This window comes from Hypanus sabinus, chromosome 21, assembly GCF_030144855.1.
Source record: "Hypanus sabinus isolate sHypSab1 chromosome 21, sHypSab1.hap1, whole genome shotgun sequence".
Taxonomy (NCBI): Eukaryota; Metazoa; Chordata; class Chondrichthyes; order Myliobatiformes; family Dasyatidae; genus Hypanus; species Hypanus sabinus.
Window position 1 is genome coordinate 46,535,361 of NC_082726.1, and position 27,941 is coordinate 46,563,301.

Sequence of the window (27,941 nt, forward strand, 5' to 3'; positions counted from 1 at the left end):
TCCAAAGCACCGCCATAAGATTTTCTCGGACAAGCAATGCAACACCTCCTCCTCTGGCCCCTCCTACTCTATCACACCTGAAGCAACTAAATCCAGGAATATTTAATTGCCAATCACACCCTTCCTGCAACCATGTTTCACTAATAGCTACAACATCATAATTCCAGGTATCAATCCACGCTTTTAGCCTCAACTTAGACCATCCATTGCTGGTTCACTCATTTGGTCATGAGGAGAGCTACACTTTCTGTAGAGATTTTTTCATTCCTGCCTTTTGGAGTTTCCATATCATGTCGTGATGTAACTACTAAGATCTATAGATCAAAGTTTCACTCCCTGAGTATCAAAAGTATTATATATAATTTCATAAGTCAAATATTTATAAATGGAAATATACCTGTTTTATCTTTTATGTAACAGAGCATTTCAAAGTACTCTTATACTGATGTATAAAAGATATTGGGATAGGTGACCTAAGGCTTTAATATAGAGGTAGGTTTTAATTAGTGTCTTAAAATGGAATGGGAAGAGGGAAAGGAGGTATAATTGCAGAGGACAATGAATGCGCGGCTGCCATTGGTCAAAACCTGAGGCTGATCAAAGGAATGGAATTATTGGAACTCGTCAATTGCAGAAGGTTGGAGAAGCTTGTGGAGAAAGAGAGTGATATCATGGAAGGTTTGCAAAGGATAAAGCACCAGATCATTCCAAACACATCTTGCACACATAAGGTAGGCAAATGAAGTTTCGGGAAATGTGAGGTCATTCACTTTGATAATAGAAATCGAAAGGCAGATTATTATCTGATTGAGAGCGGCTGCAAATGAGTGAAGTGCAGAGTAACCAACGTGTTCTTAGGCACAAATCATATAAAGCTGGCAGGGAGGTTAATCAATTCATCACGAAGGCAAATAGTGCTTTAACTTTCATTGCAAGGGCAGTTGAGGAGTTCTACATGAGTAGAGTAATGTAAGGTGTGGAAACATATGCATCATTCACAACCATCAACATTGATTTGGAGTCACTGTAAGTGGCTGATCTGACGTGAAGACATAATTAAGTGCATTTTTTTTACCATCTTTATGTTCTGTGTTTGTGCCAATAAAGGGAATGTTGTGGTTTCCTTTAAACTTAAAACACCACTCCCGTTTTATTTACAAAAACTTACACAAGCAGTTGCACAGGGTACCACAGAAAGAAACAACAATGAAAACGATGCAAATATTAATTTTAAAAATATAGATACAATTTCAGTAAATCAAAATTCATGATTCAAGAGTCAAGCTTATTTGTCATGTGTACATTGAAACATACAGTGACATATATCATTTGCATTTGTAGTTTTTCACAAAACCATATAAGGCATTTTATGTTTAAGAAAAGCTATAACAACACACTTATGAAACTCCAAAAAACTGAACAAAAAGCGCTATAGAAGTTTTTTTAATGTAATAACATCATCATGTAAGACTAGCCTTTTAAAGTGAACCCCAAATCAATGTGGGTGGTTTTGAATTATGTATGTTTCCACCAATTACATTACCCGACACGGACACCCCCATCCACTGCAGAATTCACTAAAACAGATCTCAGAAGAGCCACCTGGCTTGGATCCTTCGTCTCATGGGTGGAGAAAGAGCAGGGCCTCTGGTTCATCCAGAGGTGTGATGACACGCTCATGTTCATGTCATGACAGCAAAATCCTCCAAATCTTGGTGGGCTGGTTTATGGCGATTTCTTGAAACATTTTCAGGTTGACACTTCTTATCAACGATAAATATTTTTTCTCTCCATTTTAAAGATGGAACAGGCCATCATAAGGGGCCTAAGGGGGTGTTGGTATGCATCATGGCTAAGGAAAACAAATAAGGCAGATTATTGGTCAGCAGGAACCCAGGAGCACTGTAAGGTAGGAGTAGGTGCAGAGGAATTGAATTTACTAAGGAAGGTGGAGTGCTGTGGAGAGGCCGACCAGACAGTTGTGGCATCTGGAATAAAATCACCTGGCAGTTGTAATGACTGCTCATATACCAACTCAGCTGCAGACAACTGTAGGTGCTCTTTTGGAGCTGTTCTGTGCCCCAGCGGAACGCACGGGAGATGATCAGGCCAACACTCATCTGTCAGGGAGGTCCTCAGAGCAGCCTTTAAGGAGCAAGGAAACTGCTTGCATAGGACATTTTCTGCGAGTGATGCACCATGGTATGATGTAGACTAATGTTGAGGTTCTAGGCCATTACAGTCCAGAGGTCTGACATGAATTGGGACCATGGTCAGAGGAAATATCAGATGGGGTGCCAAACCGAGCAATCCAAGTGCAGATGACTGTGGCGATTGTCAATACTAGAGGAACGACCTCTGACTACCATGTATTATGGCCCACCATGGTAAAAAGGTGTGTGAAACTGTGGGAGAGGGAAGAGGACCAATAAGGTCCACATTGACATGGTCAAGCCATCACTCAGGGGCTTCAAAAGGTGCCAATTGCACCTGAGCATTACAGTAAATTATTGCCTGCTGGCACTCCACACAGGTTATACTCCAATCACACACACCCTCTCTAAGGCTGTGCCGCACAAACTTTAATACAACCAGTTTCTGTGAGGCCTTCTGGATAGCTGCAAGATGCCATGTGTGGAGTTAAAAACAGTCTTCCTCCAGTTTGTGAACACTATGGGGTGAGGGCGACCGGTTAGACATTGTACAGAAGAGAAATCCCGAAATTGATATCAGCCAACTGCAGGCTCATGATTGTCATTTGGTAAGCCTGGACCTCTGGGTCAGTAGCTTGGTCGTTGCCATGCTGGTGTAGTCAAACCCCTATGTGTACGGTTTCAAAGACTGTGCTTGAGAGGCAATCAGCCATGGCATTATTTTTCCCCTTGACGTTGTATATCAGTTGTGAACACTGATATGTAGGTCAGGTAGTGCTTGCTGTGTGCAGACCAATGGGCTGATATTTTAGCTATCGCATACTTGGGGGTTTGTGGTCAATGAACGCTGTGAAAAGGCAACCATCTTGAAGAAAATCAAAATGGCAGACAGCTAAAGACCGCGAAGCTCACAGTCAAATGTGCTGTACTTCCTTTCAGAGGAACTGAGCTGTCAGCTGAAGAAGGCAAGAGGCTGCCACATGCCTCCGACCAGCTGCTCATGCACAATATCCACAGCATCATCTGATGCGTCAGTAGTAACAGCTATGGGTGCTTTGGGGAGCGGGTGCACCAGCAGGGTCACTTTGGAAAGAGTTTGTTTGTTATCATCAAATGCCCTGATCATGTCCGCTGATCAGTCAAGCACTCTTTTGGGGTAATTGCCTTTAAGCACACTCTGCAGGGGGAGTATACATTCAACAGCTCACGGAAAGAAGCATGATAGAAATTCACCATATCTAAAAACTGCTGCAGTTCTAGAAACTCCCTTAGTAGTGCGGGGCAGTGTGAAATTCATTAATAATGACTGCTTTTGATGGCAAGGGACTTGCATCTTCTGAGAAAGTCAATGGTTGGCAACCCAAACTGGCATTTAGCAGGGTGAACAATCAACCACGTTGCCTTAAGCACTCAAAAAGTGCGCAAAGATGAGATATGTATTTGGATTTGGATGGACTAGCAGCAAGTATGTCAAAAAGGTAAACAAAAAGAAAATCTAAGTCTTTTAATACAGAGTCCATCAGCCGTTGAAAAGTCTGTGCTGCATTTTCCAGTCCAAATGGCATGCACAGAAACTCAAAAAGGCCAGACAGGGTTATCACAGCTGTTTTGGGAATGTCCTCCAAGCACACTGATACCTGATGGTAGCCTTTAACAAGATGAACTTTGGAAAAAAATTAACTTCTGGCTAAACATGCCAAAAAGTCTTGGATGAGTGAGACCCAGTAATAATCTGGGATGGTGACCTCATTAAGGTGTCAGTAATCGCCACATGGAAGGCAACCACCATTGGATTTAGGGACCACATGGAAGCGCGAAGCCTAGGGACTATTCAACCGGCATGCAATCTTTCCACATTGACAAGCTCAGCCTTCACAGTTGCCAACTTTTCTGGGCACAGTCTATGCATGCAAGCCTGGACTGGCAGGCCAGTTTGGGAATGTGGCGCTTAACCTCATGTTTTGTGACTGTCATGGAGAACGTGGGCTTGGTGAAGTCTAGGATTTCACCTAGCAATCAAGTAAACTCATGTGCTGGGGGATCAGGGTAATGACCCAAATTCCTTGACATCTACAAGCTGGCACATCTTAAGAACGACTAATAGTCCTTGGGCACACCGGAAATCTGTACTGAACAGTATAGGCATTTTAGCCAAGATGAAGTCCCATGTGCAACGTCCTGTCGTGTTCCATAAGTCTGAATCCTGCTGCCATTGGTGGCCTCCAGTGAGATTTCAGTGCTCTTTGCCTTCTCCTCAGGCAGCACATTTACTTGGGCACCCATAACACACCGGAAACATCTCCCAGAAAGTGTGTCTGTAATGAGCATTAAACCTCCCTGGCAGCTGGAACCCACAGTGCTCGTAAGACTCTGGCGTCCTCACGCGCTGGCTCTGTCAAAAGTACAAGGTGGTTGGCACTTCCGAGTGGTCGTACCAAGCGAGTACTCTACGTAATCTGTTTTGCAGCATGCTTATCTGTTGGAGGCTTTGCTGACTAGCTTATTGAGGTAGGAAATGGAGGAGGAATTATGCACTCCTCTCTGGCTGAGTGTAACTAACTATCAGTCATTTTAGTAAGCTCCCTATATTCCTTCGCAGGTGCATCAGTGAGGGCTATGCAAACTTGATCTGGCACTTGCTGCATGAGGAGTTCTTTAAAAATAAAACAAGAATGCTGATTTCCCAAAAGAGAAAGCATGTGGTCTATTAGCTCCAAAGACCTAATATTGCCAAGGCCAGACAAGGAGAGCAATTGCTAAACAAGAGAAAATCTGCAGATGCTGGAATGCAAGCAACACACACAAAAATGCTGGAGGAATTCAGCAGGCCCGGCAGCATTTAAGAAAGGAGTATAGTTGATGTTTCATGTTGACACCCTTTGACAGGTTTTGTGGGGTAGGAGCTTCCTGCCAATGGGTTTCGGCCCAAAACGTCAACTGTGCACTTTTCCTAGATGCTGCATGGCCTGCTGAGTTCCCCAGCGTTTTGTGTGAGAAAGCAATTATTTACTGTGTTCAGATTCCAATAGTCCAAAAGCTTGTAAAAGGTAAGTTTTCGGCAATCAGTATTTATCGTGTTCAGACAGGTGTTCTAGGAGACTCAATACTCTCGTAGGCGTGGAGTTTCCCAGCAATGCTACCTCATAGTGGAGGTATTTTCTTATAGTGTGAATTGGGCTCTGGCTTTTACAAACAAGCAAAGCATTTTGCTTCCAAAACTCCAGCAGTTTCAAAGCGACTGCATTGGCTGACAAGATCAATAACTCTGGAATCGTACTCAGGCATTGGGGTCATCAATATAGATTTTCACAAATAAAACAACATGAGGCATTTTATGTTTAAGAAAAACCATAACAGCCCATTTATTAAACAGCCAAAAACTAAACACAAAGTACAGGAAAATTAATTACATCATCATGTCAGACCAGCCTCTTAAAGTGAACCCTAGCTCAATGTCAGTGGTTGCGAATTCTGTACATTTCCACCAATGATATTACTCTACACACCAACAACCAACACAACTGTGGACGTGCTGGGGGCAGCCTGCAAGTGTTGCCACACACTCTAGTGCCATCGTAGTATTCTCACAGCGCTTGACAGAACCATCCAGAACACGACAAGCAACAAACAACTGCAGCACAACAAGCCCCTCTCCTCCCTCCCACTCACACATACATACAGTCCTTTAACTCCAGGACAGTCCTCCATCCTTCAGATTCCAGCAGAATTAGCCTCTTTTTTCTTTTTACAATATTTTTATTCAGAAGAAAAAACAAGATTTACAGAGTGCAACACATAGATACATCTCAACATAACTTGTGTACATTCATATATTGTAATAAAATTGATCAAAATGTTATAGCATATCACATAAAGGTATACCACTCTGTAATCAAAAATTTAAAGATAGGTCATACATCATAAAATAATTTTTTATATAAAAAAGTCAACCCCCTACCAACTACCAAAGAAAAAAGCTGATGGATGATAATGGATTATTAGAAAAAAATCCATATTCGCTTAAGAAGAGATGATAGAAATATACATAAAAGTCTGTGCACTGTTAAACTTTATAAATTGGAAAAGTAATTTAGGAAAGGTCCCCAGATATCATAAAAAGATTGTTTCGAATTTAAGACTGAGCAGCGGATCTTCTCTAAATTTAAATAAGACATAATATCACGTAGCCATTGAAGATGTGTAGGAGCGGTAGACTTCTTTCATTTAAGCAAGATTGCTCTCCTTGCTAAAAGAGAGGCAAAAACTAAAACCTGTAGGTTAGGAGTATTTAAAGTTATATCTTCATTTGCAATAATACCAAACAAGGCAGTAAGGGGATTTGGGTCAAATTGGACCCTAAAAAGTTATGAGAAGGTATGGAATACTTTCCACCAAAACTTTTCAATTTTAGGGCAAAACCAAAACATGTGAATTAAAGAGGCATCAGCAGAGTTGCATTTATTAAAACTAGACAGCTTCTGTTTAGAAATGCAAGCTCTATGAACCACTTTAAATTGTAGAAGAGAATGATGGGCACAGAAAGATGATTTACTAACCCATTTAAGAATTTTAATCCATCTTTCATTAGAAATCTGACAATTTGGGCCATCCTCCCAAGCTTTTTTTATTTTATCTAAATCTTGTCTAGAATCAATCAACAAGTTCTAGATACCAGTAATAGAACCATTAACAAAAGGTTTTAAATTTAAAAGATCGTCCAGTAAATTTTTATCAGGACCTAAAGGAAAAGCAGTTAATTGGGAACATAAGAAATCTCTAATTTGAAGGTATCTGTAAAAATGTGTTTTTGGCAGTGCAAATTTAGTTGACAATTGGTCAAACGAAGCAAGAGATCCTGAGATAAACAGGTCTCAAAACACTTAATACCTAGTTCATCCCAATCCTTAAAGACTTTGTCCGTCATAGAAGGGATGAAAAAAAATTAAGGAGCATGGGAGATAATAATGAAAAATTCGCTAAACCAAAAAATTTTCTAAATTGGGACCAGATCCTTAAACTTTGCTGAACAATTATGTTATCTGTTGTTTTATTTGCTGAAAAAGAAGAGTATGAGCCAAGAAGAGAGACAATAGAGGAATTTTTTACAGAATTAACTTCTAAGGAGACCGATGATGGGCAATCTTTACGATAAATATAATAGGACCAAAAAGTAATATTCCTTATATTGGCAGCCCAATAGTAAAACCTAAAATTGGGTAAGGCTAATCCACCCATCTCTATTTCTTTGTAGGCAAACTTTACTTAAACAAGCTTGTTTATTATTCCAAATATAAGATGTTAAATTTGAATCTAAAGAATCAAAGTAGGTCTTAGGAATAAAAATAGGTAAAGCCCAAAAAAGATATAAAAATTTAGGAAGAATCTTCATTTTAATCAAATTAATTCGGTCAATTAGGGATAAAGAAAGAGGAGACCATTTAGAAAGTGTCTTTTTCACATAATTCAATAAGGGGTTTAAGTTTTCTTTAAATAAATTCTTGAAGTTTTTAGTAATTGTTACACCTAGATATGTAAGTTGACTTGTAACATGCCCTTCTCCTCCCTCCCACTCACACATACATACAGTCCTTTAATTCCAGGACAGCCCTCCATCCTTCAGCTTCCAGCAGAATTAGACTCAAGTTCACAGACACTGGATATCAACCTCTGCAGATGACTTGCAGGAATTCACAGACTTGGCTCAGGCCAAAGGGCTTCAACTTCCAGACTTGAAGTTCAGTCTTTGGGCCTCAATCCTTAGCATCAATCCCAGCACCCACTGCTCACCAGCACTAGGCCTCCAACTCTAAACTCCCTGACAACAGGACCCTGAAAACTACTTGCACTTAATTTTCTCCTCAGGGCTGAATTCCCCATTCAAGTGCATTCAGTCTGACAGGCAGCATCATTACATCTGATGAAGGAATGGTGTTTTCATTCCACAAAGACTTACACAGGGAACAATTGAATTTGACCCCTTTAAATTGTATGATGTTGTGCTATTTCCACCAGTGTCCGTGGCTTTGCACTGAGGGGGTAGGTTTGAAGTTCATCTGGCCTCTCTCCTCAGCATGACAAAGCTGCTCTATCTGCTGATGTCCACCTCATCTGGCCCAACTTGCATAGCTTTTGAGCCTCACAGGACTGCTTTCTGACAGTTTGATTCCAGCCAGGATTTTCCCACTAGGGCCACATATAACAAGCATCTAGCCAGCACTGGGATGATGGGTGAATGGGATTAGGTGCAAACTTGACATCTGTGATACTGAAGATGTAATGCCTCTTAATATCATGGCTTAAACCTAGTTGCTTCCTTATATTTGAGGACAACGAGGAGAGTTAGGGGTCAGTTTAGGGTTCAGGGACAGGGACGAGGGAGAGTTGGAGATCAGGGGCAGTCTGGGCAGGAGTTTGAGAGCAGGTCAGAGCACTTAAATTTCAAACTTCAGAGTAAATTTATTATCAAAGAGCATATATATCACCATATACAACTCTGAAATTCATTTTCTTGTGGGCATGCTCAGTAAATCCAAGAACTATGATGAAAGACTGCACCCAGCAGGAAGGACAAACAACCAATGTGCAAATAACAACAAAAAATGCAAGTACAATGGAGAAAAATAAAATAATAATAACAATAAATAAATATGCAATAAATATCAAGAACACGGGATGAAGAGTCCTTGAATATGGGTCCGTAGGTTGTGGGAACAGTTCAGTGGAGCAACTGAAGTTGAATGAAGTTATCCCCTTTGGTTCAAGAGCCTGATGGTTGAGGGGTAATAACTGTTCCTGAACCTGCTGGTATGGGTCCTGAGGCTCCTGCATTTTCTTCCTGATGGCAGCAGTGAGATTAGATCATGGCCTGGGTGGTGAGGGTCCTGGATAATAGAGGGTTCAGCGATAGCATTCTGTATAATGTGCTCACCAGGGGGGAGGAGTTTACCCGTGATAGACTGGGCCCTATCCACCTCTTTTCATGGTAGATTTTCGGTTTAACCTCAGTGCTTCAAGTACCTCGGGTCAAGAATGATGAGTTCGGAGAAGGACATAAAGATACGGAAGGAACTGGCGAGGAGGGCTATGAACAACGTGAAGGAAACCTGGAGGTCGAACCTGACCAGAGGCTCAAAAAGAAGATCTTCATAGCAGTCACAGAATCCATTCTCACATATGGATGCGAGATGTAGACACTCACCAAGACCATGCAAAAGTCATGAGATGGTCGTTATACATGAATTCTCCGGATGTCTCTTGATGTGAGTTGGCAACAGCACATGACAAACGTCGAGCTCTATAACGACCTACCGATGCTCACTACTAAAACTGAGATGAGGAGACTGCAACTAGTGGGGCACTGTCTACGTCACCCTGAGCTACCTACCAGCGTAGTCATCAGATGGGAGCCCAAGCACTGGAGGATGAACCCTGGGCGCCCTCCCAAGACTACGGTCAACACGCTCCTAGAAGATAGCGGCGTGGCAAATGTAGATGAACTGAGCACACTGATCAGGCAGCACGAGGAGTGGAGAGTCCATCATTGTGCCCGACACTGGTCCCCTAGGCCTGAGTCAACATAGTAGTAGTAGTACTCATTGCTATATCCAATCCAGTCTGTGATGCAACCAGTCAATACTGCGCAAATGGAGATTATGGAGGAATATTGCTGCCAATCTGAGCTGACTGGGGTCTGCAAGTGAGGAAATTGAGGGTCCAATTGCAAAAGGAGGTATTGAGGGCAAGTTCACTTTTAACATTTAAGAAAAATTTGGACAGGTACATGGATGAGAGGTGTATGCAGGGATATGGTCCAGGTGCAGGACAGTGGGACGAGGCAGAAAAATGCTTTGGCACAGCCAAGAAGGGCCAAAAGGCCTGTTTCTGTGCTGTAATGTTCTGTGGTTCTATGGTTCTATTGATTAGTTTTGAATGCTGAGCTGCAGTCGATAACGAGCACCCTGATGTATGAATTTTTACTGTCCAGCTGTTTCATGGTTGAGTGAAGACCCAATGAAGTTGCATCTGCTGTGCATCGTTTGTGCCAGTGGGCAAACTGAAGCAGATCCAAGTCACTTCTCAGGCAGGAGTTGCTATATTTCATCACCAACCTCTCAAAACACTTAATCACAGTGGATGTAAGTGCTACTGGATGTTAGTCACTGATGCAAGTTACCAAGTTCTTCACAGGCACGACTATGAGTGAGGCATGCTTGAAGTAGGTGGGTAGCTCATATTGCTGAAATGAAAGGTTAAAGATATCAGTGAACACTTCTGCAAAATAATCAGTACAAGAACTTAGTACTCAGCTCGATACCCCATTTTTTGCTGAATGCATTATATGAATTCACCCTTCTGATGAATGCTCTCATGCCGACTTCAGCGACTGAAATCACAGAATCATTGGGGGCTGTGGAAGTTCATGAAAGTTCTTACATGTTTTGATGGTCAAAGCAAGCATTGAAGGCATCAAGCTTATCCAGGAGTGAAGCCCTGTTGGCACCTATTCACTTTGTAAGAGGTAATAGCATTCAAGCCCTGCCACAGCTGTCCTTCAATGATTCAAGTTTAGTCCAGAATTGCCACTTTGCCCATAAAATGGCTTTCCACAGATTGAATCTGGACCTCTTATATCTTACTTGCTTGCCAGACCTGAATGCCTCTGATCCAGCCCTAAGTAGATTGTAGATCTCATGGTGCATCCAAGGCTTCTGGTCAGGGAAGACTCTGGTTTTGTGGGGACACATTTATCTACGACTGCTTTTATAGACCCTGTGACAACTGTGATGTGTTAATTGAGATCCATTGGTGAGCCCCTGAACAAAGCACAGTTCATCAACTCAAAGCAATCTCCTAGCCATTTCTCTGTCTTCTGTGACACCTCTTTGTTGTCGTTACCTCTGGAAACTTGCTCTTTAGCATCTTCCTGTATGGAGATTGGAGAAGGACGGCCAAGTGATCATATTTCCAGTAATGTGGTCTAGGCATGGAATGGTAAGCATTCCTAATCGTAGTGTAGCAGTGGTTTAGTGTGTTGGGACCCCTGGTGCTGCAGGTTCTATGCTGACAATAATTCAGCAGAGCTTTCTTTAAATAAGCCTAACTGAAGACCCCAACTATGATTTAAAATGCATCAAGGTAGGCTGTTTCTTGTTTAGTGATGGCAACATTCAATATCTTAGGTGCCTGATTTATGCTGGCTTTTGGCAGGATGTAAACTGGGGCCAGGATCATGGAGGAGAACTCTCTTGGTAAGTAGAATGGTTGACACTTAATCATTAGATGTTCCAGGTCATTGGAAAAAGGGTATGGCAAAACCACGAGATCCAAGCACTGCAAGGAGTCTAGCATGAAGCATAGACCCTCACCTTTTGCCTTCTCCAAATTAGTAGTTCAGTCCTTCCTGCGTATTGAAAAGCCTTTGAGTCTTACTGATGCATCTGGCCTTCTTAGAGTGAGCCATGTCCCCATGAAACACAGAATGCAACAAATCCTCATTTCCCTCCAATACAGCAATTTTGCCCTTGGGTCCTCAATTTTGTTCTCCAACGACTGCACATTTGCTAATAAGATGCAGTGTAGAGGGGTCCCATTCCTCTGTGTTTCAGCATGTCTTGGTGAACCCCCTCCTGCCTCATTTCTGGCTATGGTGATGAACCTTCATCTGCTTAAAGGTGCTTAACCTGCTTTCTTGAAACTTAAGTCAAATGAGTCCTTCAGAAGATCATGATATCTGTAGTTCATTAGTCAGTTTAAAAGTATGTTGTTTAAGGGGAAATTACATGCTGCACATTGCAGTAAGAGTACTCCAAAAGACACAGATTTAGAAGTTTTGTAACTAGTCCACAGAGTATTGCCATGGTTCACCAACACCATCTTGATTCTGCAGCCTAACATCAGTGATCCCAGTGGTTCGGTCAGCAGATTTTGAGGAGTCAGCAATCTCCAGTCTGGCGAATCCCAGTACTGGGTCAGAAATCCATATGGGTGGCAAATCCTGGGCACTGGCAGGTGTTATGAGCACTGGTGACACCCAGTTTACCAGGGTTGGAGATCAGTGCGAGTTTAAAGGTCGAGGTCCGAAGGTCAAACCCCGCGATTGGTCGATACCCAGAGAGAACGAAGGGTCCTGTTTTTTGGCCTGAAAGGTCATCTGTTCACTCTTTTCCATAGGTGCTGCTTGACCTGCTGAGTTCCTCCAGCATTTTGTCTGTGTTACTTTAGATTTTCAGCATCTGCAGATTTTCTCATGTTTGGAAAACACTTCACTGTATGTTTCTATGTACATGTGATAAATAAATCTGAATCTGATGTTATAGAGTAAAAGAAATGCTGCATTAATGGTTCAGTAGGAGTTAAAGTGCACAGGGTTGCAGTTATTAAGGATTACTATTATTCAATCATGTGATTTGAGCAAGGAACTACATTTAGAATTATCTAAGTGAAGAAAACATCGACAGTAAGCTTAGCCAGAACAACCAGGCAGCCCTGAATTCGGTTAAATCCTCTTCTGGAAACAACTGAACATCACACAATGTTTTAATGTTTTAACACCACTTTCAAGGCTTTTACTGGATATCAAATTCTCTGATAAATGAACTCTTCTGGTATCTTGAAGGTAAAATAAACCTCTTTGTTCACCCGTTGTGCATGGTACAAGGTGGAAAGATAATGCTGGAAGCTTCAAAACAGCCAGGAAACCTCAGCGACGGCAGCCTGCTGCTCTGTAATGCAGAAGGAAAAAGCATGGAAAGCAGAATTCTCTATTGATAGAATATTTAAGTAATGACCCTACTATGCATTCTGAATAATAAAACAGGTTGTAGGTGCGGTATTTCTGCTTTTGTATCCAGTTACGTTTAAGAGAGAGAGAGAGAGAGAGAGAGAGAGAGAGAGAGAGAGAGAGAGTGTGTGTGTGTGTGTGTGTGTGTGTGTGTGCGTCTGTGTGTGGTGCATGCTTCTCTCATAGTAAGAAACACGGTCCCTCTGTGTGCCATTGCTCCTCCCTATTGACGAGACAAAGGCAATAACAGCAATAAGATGGGATGAAGCAAAGCTGAGCAGACAATGATCGGTGAATGTCATTGATGGTTGATGGGTAGACTATCCATCATCCACTGTCAACACTAGGTTCCAACTTTCTTCCTCTGCTGACAGTTTTTTCACAGCAATGTCCCCAGTGGTCTGTCCTTCTCCCCGGGTCAATGCCCTGTCTCGCGTTCCTTCAGCTAAAACGTTTATCCACAGGGCTGTCATTAGAAATCAGCTGGCGGTAAGAATCCTAGCCTCTTTTCTTCCTTGATGGTCTGTGTGTCTCTAATATTTTCCTTAAATTGGGCTGGCTCCTTTATGCTTGTGGGCGAATCTCCTGCACATTTAACTCCTGTTCAATTTCTTGCGAGTTTCATTGCATTGCTCCCCTTACATGTTCTGAATCGTATCAATTATTAGTAGTTGGTGACTGATCTACTGTTGATAAATTGGCATGCACTGAAATTATGGTGCAATTCAGTTTACAGAATGTGTCAGACTGTGCCAGTGCCATATTCTGTGAATTCTGAAGTGGAATATTTTTGCAGTGTGGAGAAAATGCGCAAAGACTAAAAATATTGTAGCTTTGGTTACTTGGTCAGTCGGGGAAGCCGACAGACAGACAGATTTGCTTTTAATATCTCAGGATGTCTCTAAGACCAATGATACAACATCATATAAATGTTACAGAAGTCATTTGGCCCATCAAAATGTTCAGTTCAATTGAACATGCTCTCAGATCCATTCCCCTGCTTTTTCCCAGTAGACCAGAAAATCATTTGCTCTCTGTTGCTCTTCCAATCCTTCGAATGATTCCTTCCCCACCATATTCCAGAGAGTGAATCCCAGACCACAACCATTCCATGAATTAAAAAAAGACAATCCCTTTAAATTTATGCCCCCTGTTCATTAAATCATCTGCTATAGAGGCAGGGAAGTTCTTTCCACCGATAGGTGAGACTAGAACTAGGGGACATAGCCTCAAGATTCAGGGGAGTAAATTTGGGACAGAGATGAGGAGGAACTGCTTTTCTCAAAGAGTGGTGAATCTGTGCAATTCTTTGCCCAATGAAGCAGTAGAGGATACCTCAGTAACTATATCGAAGACAAAGTTCGATAGATTTTTGCATAGCAGCGGAATTAAGGTTTAGGGGAAAAGGCAGGTAGATGGAGAAGAGTCCATGGTGAGATCAGCCATGATCTTATTGAATAGTGGCACAGGCTCAACAGGCCAGATGGCCTACTCTTGTTCCTATTTCTTATGTTCTGGTATTCACTGGGAATTGCTTCCTTCTTTCTAAACCAGTCAGGATCTTGTCTCCCTCTGTCAAATCTCTTCTTAACCTTTCTTGTTCCAAGTAGAACTCCAGTCTCAGAACTAGAATCAGAATCAAGTTTAGCATCACTGACATATGTCATGAAATTTGTTGTTTTGCAGTGGCAGTATATAGCAATACATAAGAAAAATGGCTATAAATTACAATAAGAATAAATATTAAAACAAAACTAAATAAGTAGTGCAAAAAGAGAGGAAGAAAAGGAAAGTCATGTTCACGAGTTGATTATCCATTCAGTAATCTGATGGGAGGAGGGGAGGAAGCTGTTCCCAAATCACTGAGTGTGTATCTTCAGGCACCTGTATCTCATGCTTGATGGCAGCAATGAGAAGAGGGCATGTGCTGGGTGATAGGGGTCCATAACAATGGATGCCATCTTTTTCACGTATCCCCTTTTGAAGGTGTCCTGGACACAATGGAGCTAGTGCCCATGATGGAGCTTACAGATTCCTGCAGCATTTCCTGATCCTGTACAGTGACCCTCCATACCAGACAATGATAGTGATGCAACCAGTTAGAATGCTCTCCACTGTACATCTGTAGAAATTTGTGAGTGTCTTTGGTGACTTACCATTGCTCCTCAAACTCCTGATGAAATATAGCTGCTGTTGTGACTTATTTGTAATTGCATCACTATGTTGGGCTCAGAATATATATTTAGAGAAGTTGATATCCGGTAACATGAACTGCTCACCCTTTCTGCTTCTGATCTCATGATGAGGACTGGTGTGTGTTCCCTCGACTTTCCTTTCCTGAAATCTACAATTAATTCTTTGGACTTACTGACATTGGGTGCAAGGTTGTTGTTGCAATGCCACTCAACCAGCTGATCTACCTTGCTCCTGTACGCTTCCTAGTCATCATCTGAGCCTCCGCCAAAAATAGTTGTGTCATTGGCAAATTTGTAAATGGCATTTGTACTGGGCTAACCACACAGTTGTGGGTGTAGAGAGAGTAGAGCAGTGGGCTAAGCATGCATCCATGAGGTACATCAGAGTTGATTGCCAGTGAGGAGGATATGAACAGACTTTGGTCTCTGAGTGAGGAAGTCAAGAATCCAGTTGCAGACGGAGGTACACTAGCCCAGATTTTGGAGCTTGTTAATTAGAATTGTGGGTATAATTGTGTTGAACGCTAAAATGTTGCTTACTGAAGTACCCATGGCTGTGACTGTGGATTTCAGCTGTAGTAGTCCTATATGGGAATATTTGATGATTCCTATTGCACGCGAAGTCACCCCTTAATGACACCACTTGATATATGGCATCTGAGATCTAACCATAGAGTTAAACTCACTCATCACTGGATCTATTTCATTTAAAGTTGAGCTAACATCTCAGAGAATCTATTCTGGACAAACACATTGATGCAACCATGAAGAATCATGACAACACTTCGTTAGGAGTTTGAGGAGGTTCCATCAGTCAACTTGCAAACTGCTACAGAGTGGAATTCTGACTGGGTGCATCATTGCTTAGTATGGAATCTCCGATTTGCAGGATTGAAAGAGGCTGCAGAAGGTTGTAGAATCATCTAGCTTCATCATGGGCACAACCCTCCCTACCATTAAGGACATCTTCAAAATGTGGTGCCTCAAGAAGTAGCAACCACCATTAAGGAATCTCACCACCCGGGACATGCCATCTTATCATTATTAGGGAGGAGGTATAGGAGCCTGAAGTTGTAGGAACAGATTTTCCCCTTCACTATCAGATTTCTAAATGGTTAAAGTGCACATGACACTCCCTCACTATTCTTCTATGTCTTGCATTCTACTGCTGCCACACAACAACTTCCACGACTTATGTCAATCGTAATAAACCTGATTCTGATTCTGAGGAGCTGACAATCAACCAGAACATAGAGCAAAAAAATTGAACTGAAAACAGAACAAGCTCATCGCCATGAGTTCTCCCAATTAGACTGTCAGTGGCAGAGACGTGATACAAATGCGAGGTCCATGTTGTGTTTATGGATCTTCTGTGATTGCTGACAGTATATACCTGAGTTAACCAATGCCATTATCCATAGCAGTAAAATTGTGAAATTTGTGAATGGAGATAAGAAGATATGGTAGAAATTGTAATTGCCAATCATTGTCCATCAACAACAAAACACTTTAGCAAATAATAAAAGAGATATGAATGCTTCTATACAAATTCAAGTACATGAAGCTCATGTTATGAGTTATAATGCTATAAGTGTTATTGGAAACAAAAACTACTGGAAACCTGAAATAAAAACAAAAAATACGGTTGTTACACTGGGTCAGTCAGTACCTGTAGAGAGGACATCAGTTAATGTTTCAGCTCAATGTCTTATCAACCTAAAATTAAATTGGCAAATTGTTAAAATGGTTTATATTATCACATGCACTGATGTAGAGTGAAAACTTTGCTTTGTATGCCATCCATACAGATCACATCATCACACAATTGCATGAGGCAGACAAAAGAAAGGATTAATAGAAGGCAGAATAAAGTAACAAACATAAAATTCTGGAGGAACTCAGCAGGTCAGGCAGCATCTATGGAGAGGAATAAATAGTCAACGTTTTGGGCCGAGACCCTGATGGATTCCTCCAGCATTTTGTGATTGTTACTCTGGATTTACACGGAAAGAGTGATGCAGGTAGACAACAAGGTACAAGGCCATAACAAGGTAGTTTGAGAGGTCAAGAGTCCATCTTGAATTGAATTGACTTTATTTCTTACATCCTTCACATATATGAGGAGTAAAAATCTTTACATTACATCTTGGTCTGAATGTGCAATGTGCAAATTATAGTAATTGTAACATTAAGATTATTTTTTTCTCTCCACAGAAGACCTGCTGGACTCACATTATCATCTATTATAAATGTTAATTCACCCCAAAGATTTACACGGCTTCTCAGTAAGACGAGAGCCGGCTGATGGCGCAATGGCATCAGCGCCAGACTCCAGAGTGAAGGCTCCCCAATTCGAACCCAAGTTGGGCCACCCCCAAACACACTTTCCACTTGTGCCGGGTTGAGCGTCGAGCTAGCCACTTGGCCCAGTAAAAAATACAAGGGTCGAGCCAGAAGTGTTCATATTGTGACCCGGTTAATCTGAAAGGAGACCAATCCTGACACCGCACACCAGACAAGAATGGCTGACTGTCTGGTGCAACACGCTAAAAAAAGAAAGTTAAGATGGTTTGCTCAGTGTGGTTTATTTGGTACTTTTTATGTTAGTTCTCAAGTGAAAGACATTGGGATTTTGGATTAATTAAGGGAACTAAAATTAAGGCAAGTTCTTACAGCATGGGTGATGCTTAACATATGGCTCACTCAAGCAATCTCCTAGAACTTATCCACACAATGTTTTGATGAACTTTTGTGTAAAAACACACCAGTCCTCATCAAGGGGTCAGCAAAGGAAAGAATGAACAGATTCAAATTCTTGGGTGTCAGACTTTACTGAAGATCTGTCCTAGGCCCATCATGTTGATGCAATTAAGAAAAAGGCATGCCAGTGGCTGTATTTTCATTCAGAGTTTGTGGAAACTTGATGTTTCACCAAATGCTCTATCAAATTTCTTCAGATGTAACATGCATCATCGTCTGGTATAGAGGGGCCATTGCACAGGATTGAAAGTAGGTGAAGAGATATGCAAAATCAGCCAATTCCATCGTGGGCAGTAGCCTCCCCAGCACTGAAGACATCTTCAGAAGGTGATGTCTAAAAATGGCATGAACCTAGGCAAGGGAGCTAGGACTTTACTCTCTGGAGAGAAGGAAGATGAGAGGAGACATGATAGAGGTATACAAGATATTAAGAATAGATAGAGTGGACAGCCAGCACCTCTTCCCCAGGGCACCACTGCTCAATACAAGAGGACATGGCTTTAAGGTAAGAGGAGGAAAGTTCAAGGGGGATATTAGAGGAAGGTTTTTTACTCAGAGAGTGGTTGGTGCGTGGAATGCACTGCCTGAGTCAGTGGTGGAGGCAGATACACTAGTGAAATTAAGAGACTGCTAGACAGGTATATGGAGGAATTTAAGGTGGATGGTTATATGGGGGGGGGGGGCAGGGTTTAAGGGTTGGCACAGCATTGTAAGCCGAATGGCCTGTACTGTACTGTATTGTTCTTTGTTCTTTGTTTGAAGAGATACAGTGAGAAGGCAGGAGATTGGGGCTGAGAGGAAAATTGGATCAGCCATGGTGAAATGGCGGAGCTGACTCAATGGGCCAACTGTCTTAATATCTTATGGTCTTATGTTTTTATATATATAGCTGCTGTTAGTAGGGAAATGTTCCAAGTACCTATTAAATCCTCTCAATAGCTATTCGAAAATAGCCTCTGAGAACCACCTTCACATGTGGCTTAGCTACTAAACTTGGTGGAACTGTTTCTAGTGACAAGAAGAACGGGCAAAGCCATGTTACTGGTGGTTTAAAACTAGTTGCTTCAGACAGATGGGGCTCGTTACCCGTGGTTGGCAGCTCATCGAGGAGAAGGAAAACTCTAATCTCAAGCCTCCGCTGCCTTGGAGAAACCCATTCACGGAGAAACCTCAGGAATAAACCCCGAGGAAGAATTTGGAAATGGAGTCCCAAAGGCGGTCCTATGTTGGTAACTCCTGTGATGTCACTGATGCCAAACTGTATCTGTTTCTGATGTTCCTTTGGACTCATCACTGCATGGAGAGGAGGAGCCTGCTACATGGGCACTCCTTGTTCTTTATATTGACTGGCCTGGCTTGCATGCTGGCTTGTGTATCATGTAGACAGACAGCATGCAACATCCATGGTCAACTCCAAGCCAGCAGAAGGGTGTGTGTGTGTGTGTGTGTGTGTGTGTGTGTGTGTGTGTGTGTGTGTGTGTGTGTGTGTGTGTGTGTGTGTGTGTGTGTGTGTGTGTGTGTGTGTGTGTGTTTCTTATTTTAATTTATAGTACTTATTCTGTATCACACTCTACTGCTGCCACAATGAACAACGAATTTCATGGCATTCAGTATGTCACTGATAATAAATCTGATTCCGATCCTGAGTACTTTCTTTAGTGTAACCTCTTTATTTCCTTGAAAGTTCTTTACTGAACTTCTGATATTCTCCATTTTTTTAAAATCTCTGCAAAGATAAAGTATTAAGAACTCAAGATCTGGCTGGTTTTATGCACGGGACTGGTGTTTCATATGCATTTGCACACAAGCACGGTAATTTGATGCCCAACCGTTATTTGACATCTGGTTCTCTTGTATGTGAATAAGTGGAAGTCAGGTCCTATTTAAGCAGAGATAAGGCTGTTCCAAATGCTAAAGGTTCACTTGGATCAGATGTAGTCTGTGTACCTACTTTCACTGATGTTCGAAAAGCCATGTCCCAAGTTATTAAAGCGTTTAATGAGAATGACAATCACCATCCATTTAGACACTGAGAATCCCATTTACCCATTCACCTTCATATGCATTTGCTTCTCCCAGGGGAAGGGAAGGGCGGAGTTCAAGGCTACATCCAAACCTTGCTCTTCACCTCCCCCCATGCCACTGTAGCCGAACAGGCAAGGGGGCCCAACACTAGTAATCTGATTATAGTACTTTCCAACGGCATTTCATTAATGTTGAAAGGAAATATGTTTCGGTTTAGGCAATTAGAAAAACAAGGCCAAACAGGGGTTTGCTTCACTGCTGAGAGCACAAGCAAGAAATCTGGAGTTGAAATCAAAGAGATTTTGGGCTGATGGTAAATTATAAAATAAATGAAATAAGGTAACTCTGTAAAGGAGATCTTCAGGCAGCATTTACAGCTGAATAGGCGATGTTGGAAGAATTCACTAAAACACTGAATGCCATTTTGAGTTTTGAAGACGACACATGTAATTAAGTGCAAGTTTCAGCATCGATATGTATGCTGATGAGGCTCCTGAGATAAGAGAAGTGGTCCAGGCTTCCCAGGACATGGCTGGAGGGTGGTGTTGTATAGCAAAGGCAAGTTGTGCCAAAGCTAGGGCTCCGTGGAGAGGGGATCACAGTCACATGTTCTTTCGCTGCATTAGAGAGCAAGTGCTGTAAGGAGAGGGTGGACAGACTTGAGAAGGAGTGGTGGAGGCTGAGGAGAGATCTGATTGAGGTTTATAAGATTATGAGAGCCATAGATAAAGTAGACAGTCAGCTCTTCTTGAAATACAGTCGGCCTTCCTTATCCGCGAGTTCCACATGCGCGAATTCAACCAACCGCGAATTGAGAAGACCAGGAAGTGTTCTTCCAGTATTCATTGTTCGAGCACGTACAGACTTTTTTTCTTGTCATTACTCCCTAAACAATGCAGTGTAACAACTACTTACATAGTATTTACATTGTATTAGGTATTATAAGTAATGTAGAGATGATTTAAAGTATACAGGAGGATGTGCATAGGTTATCCTGGATCAGGATCGAAAAAAATCAGAAGTTCTCTTACTAAGTAAGTTGGAACAGTGACATCCAGTATTATTTAGTGTTAATTAGTCAAATGTTTGTCTTTGAAAATAGTATATATTTTACCTTTCTATGCATATAGAACACTTAAGGAACGTATGTATTTCAATAATTAAACCACTGCATTGCCTAGTAATAATTGTAGCTTTCATCAGGGCAAGGCCTTTCTCACTTTATCCTTTAAAATTGTTCCAATCGTTGACCAACTGTAGCCTAACGCTTTTCCAATGACTGATGGTGTTTCAACTCTTTCCTATCGCTTTATTATTTCCACTTTGTTTTCAATCATGATCATGATTATTTTCGTGAACAGACACACTGCGGATTCAGAGCTCTGTCAGGTCCTAAAGACCACCGCTCTAAGCCAGGTTAAATAAGGTCAGAGGTTCTGCTGGGTCCTAAAGTCCTCTGCACAGAAACAGGTTAAATAAAGGACTTGAACATCCACGTTTTTTGGTATCCACAAGGGGTCCCGGAACCAATCCCTCACGGATAAGGATGGCCCACTGTATTTAATTCCAGAGGGCATGCACTTATAGTGAGAGGTAAGTTTAGAAGAGATATTCGAGGAAAGAACGTCTTTTACACAGAGAGTGATGTGCTCCCAGGTGTGGTAGTGGAGGCCAATACAATAGAGGCATTTGAGAGGCTCTAAATGCAGGAAATGGAGGGATATGGATATTGTCTAAGCAGAAGGGATTAGTTTAGCTGGGTATTGGATTACTAATGTAATTAATTTGGCATAATGGAGTGGCCTGAAAGGTCTTTCCCAGTACTGTATTATTCTATGTTCTATATTCCACCACTGAACATGGAGTCTGGTGAGGAAACCCTCAAACAATGGCAGGGTGTGTCACTCATGAAGACTAGCCAAGTGGTAATGGCGCTATGTAAATAAATGGATGGTAGGGGTATGGGAGGTTATGGTCCCAGTGTAGATCAATAGGAGTAGACAGTGTAAATGGCTCAGAATAGACTAGATGGACCAAAGAGCCTCTTTCTGTTCTGTACTTCTCTTTGACTCTGTGACCCTAGATGTGTTAACGTTGCCCAATATATGGACCGAATGACACTAAAAATTTAAAAGAAATTGTACTGTGTTTATTCTTTATTATTTTGAATAAAGTTTATTTTGAAATAAAATAACGGTAAGTTGTGGACATTAACTATAAAGGCAGTCCTCCCATAAACTTCAGTGCTGCTGATGCCTTGGTTTTTGACCTCTAAACATATCTATACTGATATTAGGAAGGGAGTTCTGGAATGGAGATGATAGACACAAAACAGTTTCCCATTTCCTACTTTTTGACATAGTCAGTTTTTTCCAAACCCAAGTGTCTGCTTCAGAGCAACATAGACTGATCTCTCATTCCAGCAACAACGTTCTTGGCAGTGGCAATCCCAGGATAACAATGAGATAGATCCATGCTTTTTACCAATCATGTCAGCTCACCACCCACATGATCATCCAATGACTTTTATATCTTTAACAAATGGTGAAGTAGAAATTGCCGGCTCTATGAGCTCCCCAAGTGACATTTTGCCTGAAATTAACTGCAATAAATGTACATAAAAGACTCACTTCTATAATCAACTAAATTGCAGTGGCTCCAAAATTCAAGCCATTATTTTATTAATAGCAAGGACTTCCTATTTCTGTCAGATGATATGAGCTGGCCAGAGAAGCATTCAAATAGTCAACATGGGGGTGATGAAAATGCAGATGGTGATGAGGAGACATATCAGAGTGAGATAGATGGGCTGTTTGAGTGGTGTTGCAATAACAACTTCACATTCAATGTCCGTAAGTCTGAGGAAGTGATTGTGGACTTCAGGAAGGGGAAGTCAGGAGAATGCACACCAGTCTGTAAGACCATAAGATCATAAGTCATTGGAGCAGAATTAGGCTATTAGACTCATTGAATCTGCTCCAAGGTTCCATCATTTATTATCTTCCTCAACTACAGTCTTTTTCCCCATGACCTTTGACATTCTTGGTTGGCATCCATCTGTCTTGAAGGATGATGGGTGATGATCATCATCGCAAGCCTGGGTAGAAGGTATGGAGATTCTGAGATGCTCAGTTGTCAAGATAACCCCTTTCCCCCTCTCGGCCTCACCAGTGTAGTCCAAAGGAAAGCTTATGAAGCACCACGTTTGGCATCAACTTGGCTGCAGGAGCTGCCGGAAGGATGTTCAGTGACGTCCAGCCGCTTTAGGGGCTCCACTCCAGATTTGCTGTCTGAGTTTACTCCTGTAGCCTTCATCTCTCCTGAGGCCTCCTACAAGGCAGTGGGGCTATTTACCCATAGCTAGAGATCTGGTTCACGAACACCAGGGCGTGTCCACACACCAGTGGGCCTGCGTGCTATGTGTTCAGGGGTCAGACCTCCTTCCTATCCTCTGTAATTCAGCCCAAATCTGAAAGGAGTTCAGTTTCCACATGTCGCCAACGAGGAGGCACTATATGAGGTTTGCTGTTGAAGAGGCTATGTACTGGCAGGGAGAGACTTAAATATTCAGCTCTCCTTTTCACAAGACTGCTAGCCTGCAGTGGAAGCTGAAAATGAGAGTGACAAGCACTACCCACTAGACGACCACACTAGATGCATCAGAGCAACCATTTTGACATCCTTACTAAACAAGAATTTATCAATTGCCACTTTAAATGCGTCCAATGACTTGGCCTCTACAGCTACCTGTGACAATAAATTCACCAGATTCACCACTCTCTGGTTAAAGAAATTCCTCCTCATCTCTGCTCTAAAGGGACATCCTTGTACTCAGAGGCCGTGCCCTTAGATTCTCGTCTGCCCAGTATAGGAAATATCTTCTTCATATCCACTCTATCTAGACCTTTCAATATTCGATAGGTTTCAATGAGATCCTACCCTCATTCTTCTAAACTCCAGTGAGTACTGCCCCGGAGCCATCAAGCAGTCCTTATATGTTAACCCTTTCATTCCTGGGATCATTCTCATGAAGCCTCTTGTATGGAAGTTGCAAATAGCAACACTTCAGTAGTCGGCACTCCTCAGGGATGTGTGCTTAGCCCACTGCTCAGCTTTCTCTATATCCATGACTATGTGGCTAGGCATAGTTCAAATGCTGATGATATAAATATTTTTGGTAGAATTTCAGATAGAGACGAGAGCATTTACAGAAGTGAGATATACCAGCTAGTGGAGTGATGTTGCAGCAACAACCTTGCACTCAATGTCAGTAAGACCAAAGATCTGATTGTAGACACGAGGAAATCTGCAGATGCTGGAAATTCAAGCAACACACACAAAATGCTGGTGGAACGCAGCAGGTCAAGCAGCATCTATAGGGAGAAGCGCTGTCGATGTTTCAGGCCAAGACCCTTCATCAGGATCTGATAGTAGACTTCAGAAAGGGTAAGACGAGGAAACATGAACCAACCTTTATAGAGGTGGAGAAAGTGAACAATTTCAAGATCTCTGAGGACCTAACCAGGTTCCAACATATCAATGCAACTATAAGGAAGCCAGGACAGCAGCTACATTTCATTAGGGGTTTGAGGAGAGTTGGTTTGACACCAAAAATACTCGAAAACTTCTACAGATGTATCGTGGAGTGTATTCTGACAGGCTGCATCACTGTCTGGTAATGGGGTGCGGCTACAGCACAGGATTGAAAGAAGTCACAGAAAGTTGTAAAATTAATCAGCACGATCATGGTTACTGGACTTCGTAACGTCCAAGACAGCTTCAAGAAGCAGTGCCTCAGAAAGGGGCGTCCATTATTAAAGACTCCCATCACACAGGACATACCCTTTTCTCATTGTTACTGTCAGGAAGGAGATACAGAAGCCTGAAGGCACACACTCAGTGATTCAGGAACAGCTTCTTCCCCTCTGCCATCTGAATGGACCTTGAAGACATTAACACTACCTCACTTTTTTATTGTTATTTCTGTTTTTCCACTATTTTAATTTGCTACATTGTACTGTTGCCGCTGTTAACAAATTTCACGATGTTAAACCAGATTCAAAATATTAAACCTTATTCTGATTCTGATTCTGAAATAAACCGTAGACACATGGGACTGCAGGCGCTGGAACCTGGAGCAACACACAAGACGCAGGAGTAAACTATGTAGTTACTTAAGAAAACCCTGCTTTCAGGTTGGTTGCTGGTGAAACAATGCAAAAGCTGAAAGAATATTTTCCTTCAAAGATCTTTAGCACTTTGAAGTTGAGTATCTACCCTGAAGGATGATCGGAAAGATGTTTTCTTTTGTTAGTGCTCCATTTGAAAATTCCCATTGCTGTTTTGTGCTTCCAAGTTACAGTGAAATCCACACAGATATAGTTAAAGCTGTTGTACAAAAAAAATAGCAGCTCCATTAACCTAATAATTTCAAAAGCAAGGCACTGCCAGCTTCCTGTTCCATTGTTGCACTCCTCGAGGGATATGTCAATATAATGGCTCTGTTACTGGACTATCAATGGCCTGGTCTACTGATCTGGGGATATGGGAAGAAATCCCTGCGTAACAACAGGGGAGTTTGAATTAAGTTAATTAAATAAATCTGGAAATAAAAAGGTTCCATAGTTTTGTGGTTACAATTATTATCAGATTGTCATAATGCCCATCTGGTTCACTCACATCCTTAAAGGAAGGTAGTTTTCTCATTATGTCCACATGTGAATAACCCCACACAACATGACATTGAATGAAGTTATGACGCTGATTTAACTGCCTTCTGAAATAATCTTAGCTCAGGACAATAAAACCAAGCTTTTGCCAGCAACAAGCACATCTTACGAATTAGTAAGAGGTAAGAGCCGACATACACTACTTTGGACAGTGAGTTCTGTCTCAGGAATATGGACCTCAAAATAAACATCGGTAAAATAAGAAAGGGCTGTGGGGGGGATGAAGGCTTTGCAATGTGACAGCTTAAAATGGATGAGATATGATTAGGAAGTGATTAAGCATCACTTCACTTAGTGCAGCTCCGCAGACTTGATAAAGATATTATGCAGACTTTCTATCTGCTTCACAAGTAAAAGAGGTTCAGTAGGGGGAGAGGAAGATAAGAAGAGATTCTGCAGATGCTGGAAATCTTGAGCAACATGCTCAAAATGCTGAAGGAATACATTGTGTCAAGTAGTATCGATGGAGGGGAATAAACAGTCAACAGTAAGAAGGTAAATCCTTCTTTCAGAAACAGAATCAGGTTTATTATCACTGGCATGTGTCTTGAAATTTGTTAACTTGGCAACAGCAATTCAATGCAATAAATAATCTAGCAGAGAGAAATAAATAAATGAATAATAGATAGATAGATAGATAAATAAATACATTACAGTATACATATATTGAAGAGATTAGTTTTAATCCTCCAAAAACAGAAATAATATATACTTAAAAAGTGAGGTAGTGTTCTTGGGTTCAATGTCCATTTAGGAAACAGATGGCAGAGGGGACGAAGCTATTCCTGAATTGCTGAGTGTGTGTCTTCAGGCTTCTGTGCCTCTTACATGATGGTAACAGTGAGAAAAGGGCATGCACTAGTTACTGGAGGTCCTTAATAATGGAGACACCGTTCCTTGAAGATGTCCTGGGTACTTTGTAGGCTCAAATGCAAGATGGAGCTGACTAAATTTACAATCCTCTGCAGCTTCTTTCAGTCCTGTGCAATAGCCCCCCCCCCACCCCCCGATACCAGACAGCGACGCAGCCTGTCAGAATGCTCTCCACGGTATATCTATAGAAGTTTGTGAGATTCCAGATCTCTTCAAATTCGTAATGAAGTATAGTTGTTGTCTTGCCTTCTCTGTAACTGCATCGATATGTTGGGACCAGGTTAAATCCTCAGAGATCTTGACACCAACGCTGCTTGAATTTTCTCAGCACACTTGTGTAATCCCGATGCGTCAATGGTGTGAACAAAGTATGTGATTCTTGGTTTAAAGAATTCACACTTGTGTCATGCTCTAAGACCATAATCTTTTACTCTTTTTTAACAATGAGAGTTTAGTGTTATTCCTTGTCATCCATATTGATAACAATGATGTCATCCAGGTAACACCAAGTGCCTGGGCAGCCTGATAGTGAGTGTCTGTGAGTGTTTATGGTGAGAAGCAATTTGGACTCTTTTTCTATCTCCATCTGTGGGCAGGCCTCAGCTAAGTCCACCTTGCTGAAGTGTTTACCTCCAGAAAGGATTGCAAATGTATTCTCTATTCTGGGCAGAGGGTATTGATCTACTTTCAGTACTGGATTGATGGTAATCTTAAAGTCAACCCAGATCCTTACAGACCCATTCTTCTTGGCTACTGGGACCACTGGCAGTGCCCATGAGTTCCACTCAGCCTTGGGAAGATTTCTTTCAGCTTCTATGCGATCTAGCTAATTAGCTACTTTATCATTGATGGTATAAAGAGCCAGACGAGCTTTGTAAAACTTGGGTTTAAAATTTTCATTTAACACTATTTTTACCCTTGATATGTTTGAGTTTTCCAATGCCATCCTTGAACAAGGCTAATGTGGCATGTTGATTGTTGTATTTCACAGTTATGAATGTTGTTCCTATAGGAATTATCTTTTCTCTGGTATAAATTCTTCGCTGGATATCTGCAAGCTTCAGTTCAGTATCTTTGAAGTGCTTTAGAAACTCTTTTTGTGAAATGACTGAAAGAGTCAAGTTGGTGTCCGCTTTCATTTTAATTTTTTGCCATTCACTTCGTATTTGCTTGTCTTTGTCAGTTTTCAGATTGTAAATCTCAAGGCTGTCCACTCTTGTGTCACTCTTATCAAATTTTTCATCAACAGTTTGCAGATTAGGGTTCTTTTTGAAACTGCAACTTGACTTTTTATCTTTTTCTCTTCCCTGTGCAATCCGTTTAGTGTTGTCTGCCTGACACGTTCTTTGTATTTGTCCTGCTTTGATGCATCATCTGGTCTGGTGCATGTGAGCTCCTGCCGCAACAGGGCCATGATTTGGTCTGC